The following is a 13,604-nucleotide window of genomic DNA, read 5'->3' as shown; positions in this document are numbered from 1 at the left end:
AGGTCATTCTATTGTTTTAAAGCCATACTTCATTCACATTGATAATAGGACTAAATGAGAGATTAAGAGTGTACATACCGGGTACGTGACTTCAGAGTCGCACAGTCTTATTATGTCGAATTATACGCTTTTTTCTCAAATTTATGATACAAGAGTTTGTTACATTTAGAAGCTTATCAAATATTTGCTGAATTGTTCTCTGTAAGTGAGATTAATAAAAAAGAGCAAATATATTTATTTTGCTTTCATTTATCAAAGAATAAAGTTACTTGAAGCTACTGAATTTTAGTTAATAAATCCTTTTCTGATTAATAGGGAAAAGTTATAGCTTCTCTATAGCTTCTCTTCTCTTTATATACGCCATTGGATTTAATAAACGCCTATTTATTCATGACTACATTTTTCCCTCGTCTAATTAAGAGTAACACAATGTATGCATAGACCTGAAAAGGGCTCCATGAAAAAGGAATCCATAATTAGCTTACCAAATTATTATACAAAATCGATCAATTCACAATGGAATACGTAACCCCTACAATAACAACTCATTAATTCACTGAATATAATAACGAACTATGGAAAGAGGAATATCATCGGTCTATATCACTGAATTTTAACGAACCATCCTACACAATATCGCTATTCAGTACATATAGACATAAATGATACAAAAATTGTAAAGAATCCTAGCAGAAGTATTTAAGGAAAAAAATCTAAGAAAAATGGAATCAAGAATTGTTGAAACTCAAACGTGTAGATCTTTATAGTGAAAGAAAAAATACATTTTCAAAAAATTGAACGGCTATACTATTCAGAATAGAATAATAAATCTTGTTCTGATTAAAGATAAAACGCACAAGGCTAACTCATCTTTGCTTAAATAAACTTTCACATTCTACGAATTTTAGTATAATATTTAGATTAAAACATACAATAAAATAATGACCATCAAACAACAACATACGCGAAGAAGGAAACAAATCGTTTATCCTGAATAACTTAAATAACAAGAAATGTACATCGAAAACTTGCAAAGGTCTAAAATATTTGACAAACTCTAAACTAATTATAAGTAAAGGAACAAGTAGGACGCTCATGACAACCGCGTTCAAAATGTATAAAATTTAAATACATTTACTAACAACATAGAATGGAAGTCAGTAATTATTAAAATGAAATGAAACATATGTGACCAACAGTGGTTAACTAATGATTCTAATAATCAGTAGATGTATCAGTAAATTTAAACAGCATTATCCCTAAGGAAAATAACTTGACGATAATATTTCTATAATCAAATCTAAAATGATTGGTCTATAAATCAGGATCCAAACATCAGGATTTTTCATCGGTACAATCAGGTTCATTGTAAGAATTTTATAATAAGTTACAACGGCGGTTTGAGAGTGCTTGTTTCGCCGTGCAACGCCAGAAAAGTTCATCGCATGAAAATTGTTTTCCAGGGAATTTCTGGCACTCGCGATACAACAAAATGTCGCAGAAGTTTAGTGCGTTCCGCGGACTAGGGTTTGGGAGACGGGAGAGCGAAGTTTATTCGAACGTCACGCGTTTATTTCGCCGCCGTCAGACGAAAAGTTTCGGTCGCAGTCGGATGATAAGAGTTTGGATTGTTCTAAGGCGTTTTACGCGTAGTTTGCGGGGTGAAGCGATGTGGGGAAGCCCGAAGAGCTGTATCGTCGAGTCACTGGCCGACTTCATCCTCCCGAAGCGCAAAGTGGACCAGAATTAGTAGCGCGACGAAAATAATTGAATGATTTCAGCGGGAACGTGAGAAGAGGTTCGATTAGTAATTTTGTAAATATTAGGCGTGGAAATTAATTCTGTGCTTTTGTGAGGCAGACTTACTATTTAATTATTAAGAAAAGCCATACAAATTTCAGTATACCCTCAATCATACATACAAAGAGAGCATGTACATACACTGTATACAGTACAGTGGAAAAGTTCTAGCTCTCTATGAGCCGAGTTTCTTTGTTCTGCAGATAATTTGCAAGGAATTCACTTTGATATTTCAAGCTGATGGTGCTGCCAAACGTCATCAATGTTGTTATTGGTTATCAGAGACATTATATAATTAAGATGTATACGTCATCTTGCGAAACAGACTAAAATTATTTGTTAAAATGCCGACATATTAGCATGTGACATGAAAGTCACATGAGCCCATAGAGGTTTAGGTCATTTGTGGTACGTTAAAGAGAAAGTACAAATTTTGATTGAACGTACAGATTTAATTTTACCAATATTATGGTACAGTATACTGTTTGAAATTTGATAAAAATCGCATAAATTCAAAGGGGAATTTAATCTCTTCTTGAACATTTATTGTATTATTTTAATTATTTCACTTGGAATGTTTTGTCATTCGGTTTGTAATATCTCATACAGTTCATCGAGATTTTCTAGCTCTCTTTTTTTCTCCGAGGTTTGTTCAAATAATTGCAGACATGCTCAATAATATTTACCAACTCATAACTTTTGATGCCTTATTCTCTATTAAATCTTTTAAATAATTCTTTACATTTCCATTATATGTATACATATTACACTAGTATATATAAAGTACAATAACAAATATACATCATATTTACTTTATTAACATACACTGACGCAATTGTAATGCAAGCTACACATGGTAGTCTAAGATTTTTTCACAGTACAGTAGTTGTAAAACCAAATGCCGAAGTAATCAGTATGCTTCATTATTATAACGTTTCTGTTCAAACAGAAGTTATAAATAATTAAATTTATAAAGACGGAAAATTAATTCCTATATCTCACACTTGTCAATTATACTTGTAATCTGTTAATAGAACAACGATACGCAAAAGTTGTTGGCTACTGAACTTTATAGATGAATTGTAAAGGCCTGTTTTGTAACACTTGGTTACATGATTATATCAATTTTCTATTCGTTCAAACTAAAATATGACCTTATTTTCCAATTTAAATTCCAATTTTTGTCTAAACGAATAACAGACAGTAAAGAAAAAGGCAAAGCGCTGTTTAATTGTTTATCTTTTATTCGTTATTCAAGATTTGTATTCTAGTTAAGAACTTTGCACGTTTCTTATTCATTGTTACTCCATAGTCCGAGGGTTAAAAATAAAAGCGATGACCAGTACCGGCTTAAATGCTGACATACGCTCGAGAGTTTTAATCTGGCATTACTAATAACGTTACCAATCTTTATGGATTCATTAATACTTCTATTTTATTATACAGCGGGTTTATGTCAATTGTTGCATCAACTTGAAAGAAAAGAGGGAATTTATACTCCTCTGACGTCACAAAGAGGGACGAGAATCTGACGAACAGATACATACAACCCGTATCCTTTTTTTGAGAAGAAATAAATTCGGTTCGCCCCGTTGAAGCGCGGCCAGAATGTTTTTCAATCTATTAATACCCGCGGGCAAGTTTGGTTCAAAATATTTTTCTTGTAACAGAGACAACATATTCTGTTTTTACAGCGACGGTACAAAAATTCCTGTGTACTTTAATATACTACAGGACTTTCCGGCTTAGAAAGAGATGGTTTCCCAGAATATTGTAAGCGTTTCTGAAAGAAACAAAATTGCGGAGCTGGTGTAATGTTTCTAAAATATGTCGCAGATTAATTGTTAATGTATGGATATCAATTTTTACCAACGTTAAACTACATTCGATATTGAAAGTGATATATACCAAATTTTCTGTTATTATGGAATATACTTTTGTTGGAAATTGTTAATTTTATTAATCATGTAGTCGTTTAAATAGTATTTGATATGTTTTGAAGCAACTGTCGAAGTGAATTATACATATATTAAATTCTTATTGATAATCGAATTTCAATTTATTCCATTGAACAGATGTTTAAATGATGTCCTACCTAAATAATCGTTCAAAAAATGTTTCAGACCTAGGTAAATATTGTTCAAATAATAAATAAAACATATGTCTCTAGGTTATTTTACTCTGAATTCTGACAAAACAAAATTCAACAAAGATAATTGGATTATAATTCTAGAATAGCGTTAATAATTATTTATAAATTAATCAGACTATACTGTGAAATGAATTTAATTTTCATTAAATGGAACAATATTATTTTAGAAAAGTAAGAATAATGCAAGTTTCGTTAAGAAGTTTGTCCTTATACAGGTACTGTGACTTTTATGCAATACACAATCTACATATAAAAAAATTGATAATATAATAGAGACAACATAAAGATAATCTTATTCGTATTAACCGTTAAGTAAGGAGTCTAATTATTCAATGAAATAAATTGCTGCACAAATAAAACTATATTCATCAATCTCAAATAAATTATTATTTATTATTTTAATTCGATGTTTACTGTTGAAGTAAGATACTGCCTTTGGGTTAGGATAATTAAAACAATTAGTAAACTAATACACATTTTCTATAAAGTATATAGTATAACAGCGTGTGTATAGTATGATAATTGTTAGTATAACATTTTGTTATCTTTAGAAGTCTATGATAAAATTTTGTCCATGGTTAATAGAATTTAAGGAATCAAGAATGCCAGGAGTACATTTTTTTCACCAAGGTACACATTTCCTAAATAAACTAATATTACTATATGAAAAAATTATAAACATCTTTTGAAATACACATATACAAAAATACATAAAATTTGGGAATGGTCGTAAACTGGAAAATGATTGTTTTATTGTTGAACAGCAATCATTTATTCACCCTTGCATTCATTTATAAACGCTAATGGGTCGAAAACTTTAACAAGAAAATTTAACGTTGGTTTAAAGTCAATGAATTAATGATTACTTGTTCAACTATAAAAATAACCATTTTGTTTGCAGAATCCGTTATGTGGTAAAAATATAATAAGCTTTTCAGGATCAATACTGTTTGAGTGAAAAATGTACAAATAACTCTTAAGGAATCTATAATAGACGATCCTGTTATCAGATTTTTCTGATTCAATGGCGGAATGAATTTTCCTTGTTCTAACAGTCATAATTGAATCGACAAGAATTTAGGTATCACATAAAATTTACAGAATTTAATCAATAACCATTGGTTTACGTCTTATATAAAATTACAATTCGAAACCTGAGTAATATACAGGGTGTCCCAGAACTCCTATAAAAACCGCAATTGTTCAGAATCGTCTCAGCTACCCCCCATTTCCGGTTCTTACAGGAGTTCTAGGACACTCTATATGTGTTCACAAAATTGTAATCTAGAATAAGATTAGACGTCATTTTAGAATTTTTAAAAATAAGATGAATAACGTTATCGTTTATCGTTTTATGGACATTTTAGAAGTATTATTATTTAAGACTGACACGTTAAAAAGACAAAAATGTAAATTTAAGGAAAAACGATAGTTTCTGAATATTCTTCAATAAATATTATAGGGAAAGTAATAGAAACTATTTATGAAGACCAGAAAGATGGTTTCTAGCACATAACCAGAGAATATTAGTAGAGTGACATTTGTATAGTATGATATTTTCCGTACAAATAAATATCATTTTATGAAGATTGGCAGAAATACTGTTCAAAGTATATAAAATTTACGTACGATGTATTGGTATTCGATATTCAATATCCTGGGAAAAAATTCTCCAAAATATCATCAATGTTTCGCTCGGAAAGGTGGTGTTATTCTTTAAAACAAAGCGAGAGTACCTCAAGTATGAAATTTATCCTCCTCTGGAGGATTTTTCCATTTCTATCCCGCGATTCAACAACGTAAAATTGAGGCACTGACAATAAATAGTGACCCGAGGCGAGCCGATCAGACGTCGATTTACACTGGTGGTGTTCGAGCGTCGAATAAAATAAAGAATTCGCAACTATCCCAGATCCAGGCAACGATTTCCACCGAAACGTTTTAGTTTCGCGTCGCCCTTTTATGATCCGAGCGCGAACGCGACCCACGGGTGTGCAACTTTTATATCGCGAAATACTGTTTGTTATATTCATCCGCGATTGCGAGCCACGTTTTTCTTTCTCATGACGGACCGATTGGATCGAGCTGGATGGGCTTGCATGGCCTGGAATCGCTTCTTTATTTATGTTTTTCTGTTTTTTTCTTTTTTTTTTGTTCGACAGAACGATGTGAAAGTTTAATTCGTTGCGGGACCAGGAAATCGAAAGTCCGAAAATAGACGAAAAAGGGATTAATTGGGAATACGCGCTTGAAACGCGCTACAAACGATAAAAATGATTGCGATAGAGTTAGGATCAATACTGTGGTTCGAATGTAGCGTGACAAATTAAAAAAAGGGGTAGTTTGTACAAGAGTCATTATTTACAATAATATACGTTTCGAGTTAGGTTTTTTGCTTATGTTGCTATGCTATGAAATAATATTGGAATTGACGATAGTGACCCGCCGTGATACATGGTACAATGAGGATAATATTTAATAATTATATATTTAAAAAGACAATTGTTTAAGAGTATCTAACAATGACAGTAACTACCCATTAGATAGTAGAAATTCTACCCTTTAATTTGAATTTCGTTAGAATCAAATCGGACGACTCCACGCCGTACTACATGGTACAATGAGGATAATATTTAATAATTATATATTTAAAAAAAACCATTGTTTAAAAGTATTTGACAATGATAATAACTATGTATTAGGTAGTAGAAATTGCGCCCTTTAAATTGAATTTTGGTAGAATCGAATCGGACAATTCTATGCTGATCTATGACACCTCAAAGTTTCCTATTTCATAGACAATTATAAGAGGACAGACGTAGTGAGCTATATACATACAGCCATGTGTCCTTGCAAGGCCGTTCCAATTCCGAGAAATACTAGTAAACATTGTAGTATTTCCTGAATGCCCACCCCTCTAAATTCCTTGACATAATAGTAAACATTGTAGTATTTCCTAGTTGGAAAATTTCTCAAAGTTCTTTGAAAGAGAAACATTTATATCCATTTCTCCTGACGATCTATTTTGATGAAACTTGGTATACAGGGGTTTTCGGGGTCGCTGATTGCAAATCTGAACTCAGAATTGAGAAATTCAAAATGGCGGATACAACATAACGACACAAAATGCGAAAAATGATTGAATTTAGATAAAATTAGTATACAGGGGTTTTTGAGGTCGCTGATTTCAAATCTGAATTCAAAATGTAGATACTCAAAATGGCCGATCCAATATGACGCACCAAAATAAGAAAATTGATTCGATTTGGATGAAATTTAGTATAAAGTTTTTTTAATTTTTTCAATCCCTTCCATCACCTCTGGCACCGTTAACAGCTACGTTTATCGACGTCTCTCTTTTTAAGGGTGTGAATTAACCCCTTAACATCAACCCTCGCCAATGCAACTTTGCACACACCCAGAAGACACTTGAAGACTATCCCTCACGAAGTTTCACCGAAATCGGTTGAAATCTCTTATAATTATGAACATTTAAAAAAGTATTCCGCTCATTTTGTCCAGTAGTTTAGTTTTACGCAGAACGTTAAGAGGATACAATTTCGCCCAAATCTCGATATCGATCTCGAATGTTACAAGTAATCTCGATCTCGATCTCGAATCACATCTCGAAATCGAGATGAGATCGAGACGAGATCGAGATTTATCTTGTCTCGTGCGCATCACTAGTCAAGTACAATGAAAACAATATCGGAAAGAAAGTTTTATACCGCCAATTATCCAGTATATAGCTATTGCAGCGAGTATGTGACAAATTTCTCGCGCAACAATTCAATTTCATCCCGAGCACTTAAAAAGTCGCAGTTCAATGGTGACGTTCGCGTGATATATGAATTTCTCAAGCAAGAAACTAGTAACCTTCCTTCGAGGATCATTGTGCTAGAAGAATAGCCAGCGCCCCTAGGGTTCTCCCGCGTCCCTCTTATAAGTCACTTCATAGCCCTCCAATGAAAAGAACATTAATCATAATGACGATCATAACGGTGTTACAGCGACCATTCAAAAATCATTTATCGAGTTTTCCAGAAATTCCACGTTTAGGATTACTCTTGGAGTTCACTGGGCGTGATATTGATAGCGGAACCGCGGAACCAAATAATCGCTTCGTTAGCAGATTGGAAATGACTCGTGGAAAGCGATAGTTTATCGTGAAACTCCCAAACGGTGATTTATCGGAACCTTTGTGCCGCTCTTCTTGAAACGACGCGAGCCACGGGGGGTTAATCGACCACAACGACCAATGGGTCGTCTATGAAGCGTTGCTCGGATAATAAAAGGACAGCATCGCGCAGCGGTGATGACAATAGTGACACGTAATGGTGTCCCAGGGATGAGAATCTTGGAAACATTTATTCTTCTCTCCCCCCCCCCCCCCCCCCGGTATACGGATTATACTCGGTATACCAGCATGGAATTCGTAAATACCACAATGGGGATTCATGGTAGGTGTTTCAGGTTCAGGTTTGTGTAAGCTGTGGGTACAGGCAGCGACTACAAGTGAGCCGTTAAGTAAACGATTTTATAGTAATCCCTACCGATAATCGTTATTATAAGTGATTTTCACGATGCTCAAACGTTAAGCTAATCCGGAGGATCAATTAAGGATTAGCCGTGAGTCTATTCGTTGCTTGCTTAAATAATCACACTCGAAAGACGTTGTGTGGTCTGTATTATCATTGATAAAGAGTAGGGAAGGAATCTTTGATTTAAAAAAAAAAAAAGACTAATTATGAGAAATGTGAATACAATTTTGTTTACTTTAATATGAATCGTGGGTAATCTGCCGCAGAAAAGATTTATTATTGGACTCTCCAGAGTTTCGAGTTATCGAATAGATAAAAAGGTTCATTGCTCTGCTTTAGAACCTTTTAACACTGTTCAGGGCATGCTGACATATTTCAGTTTTTTCTACAATATTAGGTCTATCACTTTCGAAACGTACGCTTGGCGAGACTTTGTTACTATCCTTTACAAAATATATTTATACACTTTTTTTCTTTTTTACATGTAATATTTTTATCATTCTATTTTCTCTCATTGTTCTATTCTCTGACATCCCCACTAGGGATTATTACTTTATAATATATTTTGTTTATTTTTTTATGTTAATGTTTTTCACCATAGTTTATATGATAACTTAAAAACTTCTTAATATATCTCAATAATCTTTTTTTTTTTTTAATTACTCAGGATGTTTTCTTTATCCTATGACGAGCCACTGCTTAAAATTTTGAATAATTGCAATTGTTACAAGTCATTTAATTGTGAAATTTTTTTCATAGTCTTATACACTTTTTTATTTCTTCGAAATTCAAAAACCTAACTCGATTTATGATAACGACATCATCATTTTACAAAAACATTTTGAATTTTCCAGATTCATTCATCCAACAGGGTGGAATTCTACAAACCACGAAGCACTGCTTACGTAATATCAAGAATATTAACAAAAATCACCACCAAAAATGATCTTTACGTAGCTAAAGATCTAATTAAAACATATTTAACATTGACATATTGAATTTGTGACAATAACCCATTTTGTATAGACTGCTTTCATTTTAAATACGAACACCTGTTATCATTGACATTTGAAATAACCAGTGTTATTGTCCAGTCTGGTAAACATGGGGCTACATACACATATGATTTTAAACCAACAACTTTTGCCAAAGTCCTAATGTATTGTTGTCATGCGAGCGAAGCTAGTACGCCAGCAGTTCATATTGTAATCAGATTTCGAGCGAATTATACCCGAAAGTTTCTAATAATTGAATATAGAGTCTGTTTAGTAGTTGGCGTTGTTAAAACCACAGTGATTTAGTGTCATATGTTGCCAGGGTGTCCCAGGTTTTAATGGACAAACTTGGGGAGCATATCCTACAACTGAAAATAAGAAAAAAATGTTATTTGAGGTTTGCTCATAAACGCTTTATTACAAAGTTATAAGCAAATAAAATTAGAATGGATGACGGCGGATTTTACTTTACTTATTTGTGTTTATTTTATTTGTCTATTCATGTCATGTTTACTATTTTGAAATGATTTACTGTTAGTATTAACGACCAGTTAGATAAAAAATAGTTGTGAAAATGCCAGAAGTATTATCAAATGAGGAATAGGTTGATATTCATTTCATTTACGGATTTTGTGACGGAGTAATATCTTCGTTGCTGAAATGCAACAAAGTAAGGAAGAGATTTATTCTGTAATAAGCTCCATAAAAAATCGATGTCAAGATGTATACGCGCCCAGGGACAACATTTCGAAATAATCCGATAAACATGCTCGACCTTTCAATGTTCAGTAAAGTAAGATCCTCCGTCATCAATTATAACTTTATTTGTTTATAACTTGGTAATAAAGCGTTTCTGAGCAAACTTCAAATAACATTTTTTTTTTATTTCCACTAGTAGGATGTGCTTCGCAAGTTTTTCTATTAAAACCTGGCACACCCTGTATATTACATAATCCCAAAGTCGCCCTCGTTCCGGCAAAAAATTATTCATATTTGAGCGAATCGATAAACGAAGATGTCGGTTCACAACGAAAAAAATTCCAAAATATCGGTACTGTATTTTTCCGTCAGCTGAATGTATATTCTTAACACTTTATTTACCGAGAGCCTATTAATAGGCTTTTTAATTGCAGTATTTAGTTATTCAAATTTATTTACTGTGTCGATGGTTGTCTACTTACAATGTTCAGTTTTTGGAAACAGACGTGGTTTTCAATGTATCCAGTAACAATATGGAGGAATTGTTGTCAGCCTAGATTGGCATATGCTGCTCTAGAAAATTCTTTTTTGAATTAAAGACTGTTTCTAAATAGCCCGGTAGATAAAGTGTTAAGACACCTCAAGAAAATCGAGAAACGTAAAAAAAATCCAGGAGGCTAAATTTATCCCGATGGCAATGGCTCACCCCCGTTGTATCGAACAACACCTGTGAAAGTAGAAATACGCGCGAATATGGTTTTCGCGGATTTTCCGGCTCTGCGCGCGAGTTGGGATTCGTACGAAATCGTCGGGGGAGTTAAAATTCATGCGATATTATTGCACAAGCAAATGAAATGAAAATAACGGTCCACCGATCTGGCATTTTCGTCGCTGCGAAAGGAAAACGATATTTCACTGATCACCGTTCCCGTTTGGCGGGTCGAAAATATCAGTTCATCGGCGCATCGACGTTTCCCGTGCACGCGTTTGCTTGGACATCGTTTCGATCAACGTCATCGGTAGGCCTAATAAAGCGCATTGTCCCACTCGAATAGGCGAGCGAGCCACGCGATAAAATGCGAACCATTAGGGGCTTGTAAAGTGTTAACGCAAGGGCTGAACAGCAGGACACAGAAGTTACACCGTTACAGGGCAGCTATCAGAACTTAAGGGTTGTTACCGCGCTCTGTCTCACCCGGAGGGTCCACGGGACCCCACAAAATTCTAACAGTAATAAATTATATTCGGGGCACGCACCAGTCCTAAGGGTGAGTACCACGTGTGCTGCACCAAATGGTACTTTCATTGCACTTGCCTCCACGGCTTTTGCATTCTGCCAACCTTCAGCCCCCGTGAATTTATTGTTCTTCTTTCCATGAAGTTTTGAAGCGGTTTTGGCGACGTTATCTTCCTTATGCCCCGCTCGATACCACGACTATGGTCGATCTTCTTCACTTCTCGCATCTATAACTGTGGACGCTCTTGTATAATTAAAAATCAAAATTGGTTTTGATTTTGCGAGTGAATTAAAGTTTCTATTGACATCATGAATATATACATTATTTGCTGTATAAACCATTTATGGCTTAAAGCAATAAAATAAATGAATAACATATACATTATATTATTAAAATCAGTTTAACATGTAACTTAATCAGCCTAACAATTATCAGTTTCTTTGTAAAGTTATTTAGTAGGCAATAGTAACTATCATGAAAGGTCAAATCAAATTTTCTTCCAGGATAGATGAAATACTAATTATTATACTATGTATTATTGGGATATTCCAGACACGTTTATAAATTTGATTTTTTCCCGTGATTACAGTAATCATAACAGTAATCATGTTTGTTTATTAGATACATTCTCAGTATAAATACCTAATTTTAAAGCTTCTTGTAATAATAGATAATAGTAAAAACGATTTTTGGTTATATTTTATTTTATTTTATTGAAAGTTTATAAGTCCTGTCTATTTTGAATAGCGTAAATATGAATAAATTTTTAAATTGAATAAAAAAACTTCAATCGGGGACTGTAAAGAGTAATCATACTAAATAATATAAAAAGATACTGATAGATACGAAAGATGAAAAATGATTCCAATGTGAAATTAAATGTATCTGTTTAATTTCGTGTTATTCTACTGTAAACCTACAATAGAAAAGAAAGATCGAATTTCTAATTTGTGTTCCTTTTTATTGAAGAGGATGTAATACTTATAAATGCATTTATTTAATTTCATCAAACTTAATATTAAGAGCAAAGCAATAATATTAAGGGAAAATTAGAAATAAATTATATTACAAAGTAACAAACAATGATACGACGATATCAAAAATTTTTATCGAAAGAAAACTACATTAACTCTGTAATTAGAATTGACGAAAAAAAAAAATAATAAAATCGAAGAGTAAAATCTTGTATTAATTACTATATCTAGACTTTACATAAAACTATCGAAAATATGTATGTTTGTAGTACGATATTTGTCAGTATGTCTGTTACGTACATTGTTGCCAATTTCGCCCTATCATAAATCTATTATTTAATGTATTATAAGTGTCGTAGTGATGTATTGTATTATAGTACTTATAAGTGTATCATAAGTGTTTGTTATATGAAAATGCTTAGGACGAAATCATTTACATATTGTACATTTTTATAGCGTCAATGAATGTAAACTTCGTGTATTTGGAAGACTACGTCCAGGTTTATCTTTAAAATATTAACAAGTGTGCAGTCACCATTCTGTAATTCGTACAACTGTTCCTTTCAATCGTTTTCTTTGAGATCGTTCGTCTAATCGCATCTACCATGCGTTCGACTTGTCCATGGGGTTGTGGTTATCCAATAGCAGATTGAACGTGTCCAATTCCGAATTACTTACAGAAATTGGAGAAACTTTCAGCAGTAAATTGCGTTCCACGATCACTCACCAGTATTTCCAATGGTCCGTAGAGACTGAAAACTTCTCGGCAATATTGAATTGTTCGACTTCTACTGATAGACCTATTTCAAACCTCGTCTAAGAATTTGATGAAGGCATGACCGAATTCTTAGACTATCGTATAATTTTTTGTAACCTATCTGTGCTTGCAGTAGAAACTTCTTGTTCGTTACATTTATGTTTCAACCTTTGTACTTTAATTTGACGTTACATTTACTAGACAGTTACATATTTGCTCGTATTCTTCCTTTTAATATTCCATTTTAGATAGTATGCACATAACTAGTGTGATTAAAGCTCTGACGTTTCAGCAAGCAAAATTCTAGCATTCTTTAAACATAATAAAAATAGACAAAATTAACTAATGATTGTTATCAACGAAGAATGAAAAATAAGTTAAAATTATTTCTTTTATGCGCTATCATTTTATAAAATTGCACTCATCGTTTGTAATAATCATCAGTTAA

Source organism: Hylaeus volcanicus, chromosome 3, assembly GCF_026283585.1.
Source record: "Hylaeus volcanicus isolate JK05 chromosome 3, UHH_iyHylVolc1.0_haploid, whole genome shotgun sequence".
Lineage (NCBI taxonomy): Eukaryota > Metazoa > Arthropoda > Insecta > Hymenoptera > Colletidae > Hylaeus > Hylaeus volcanicus.
Note: the sequence above shows the minus strand (reverse complement) of the source record.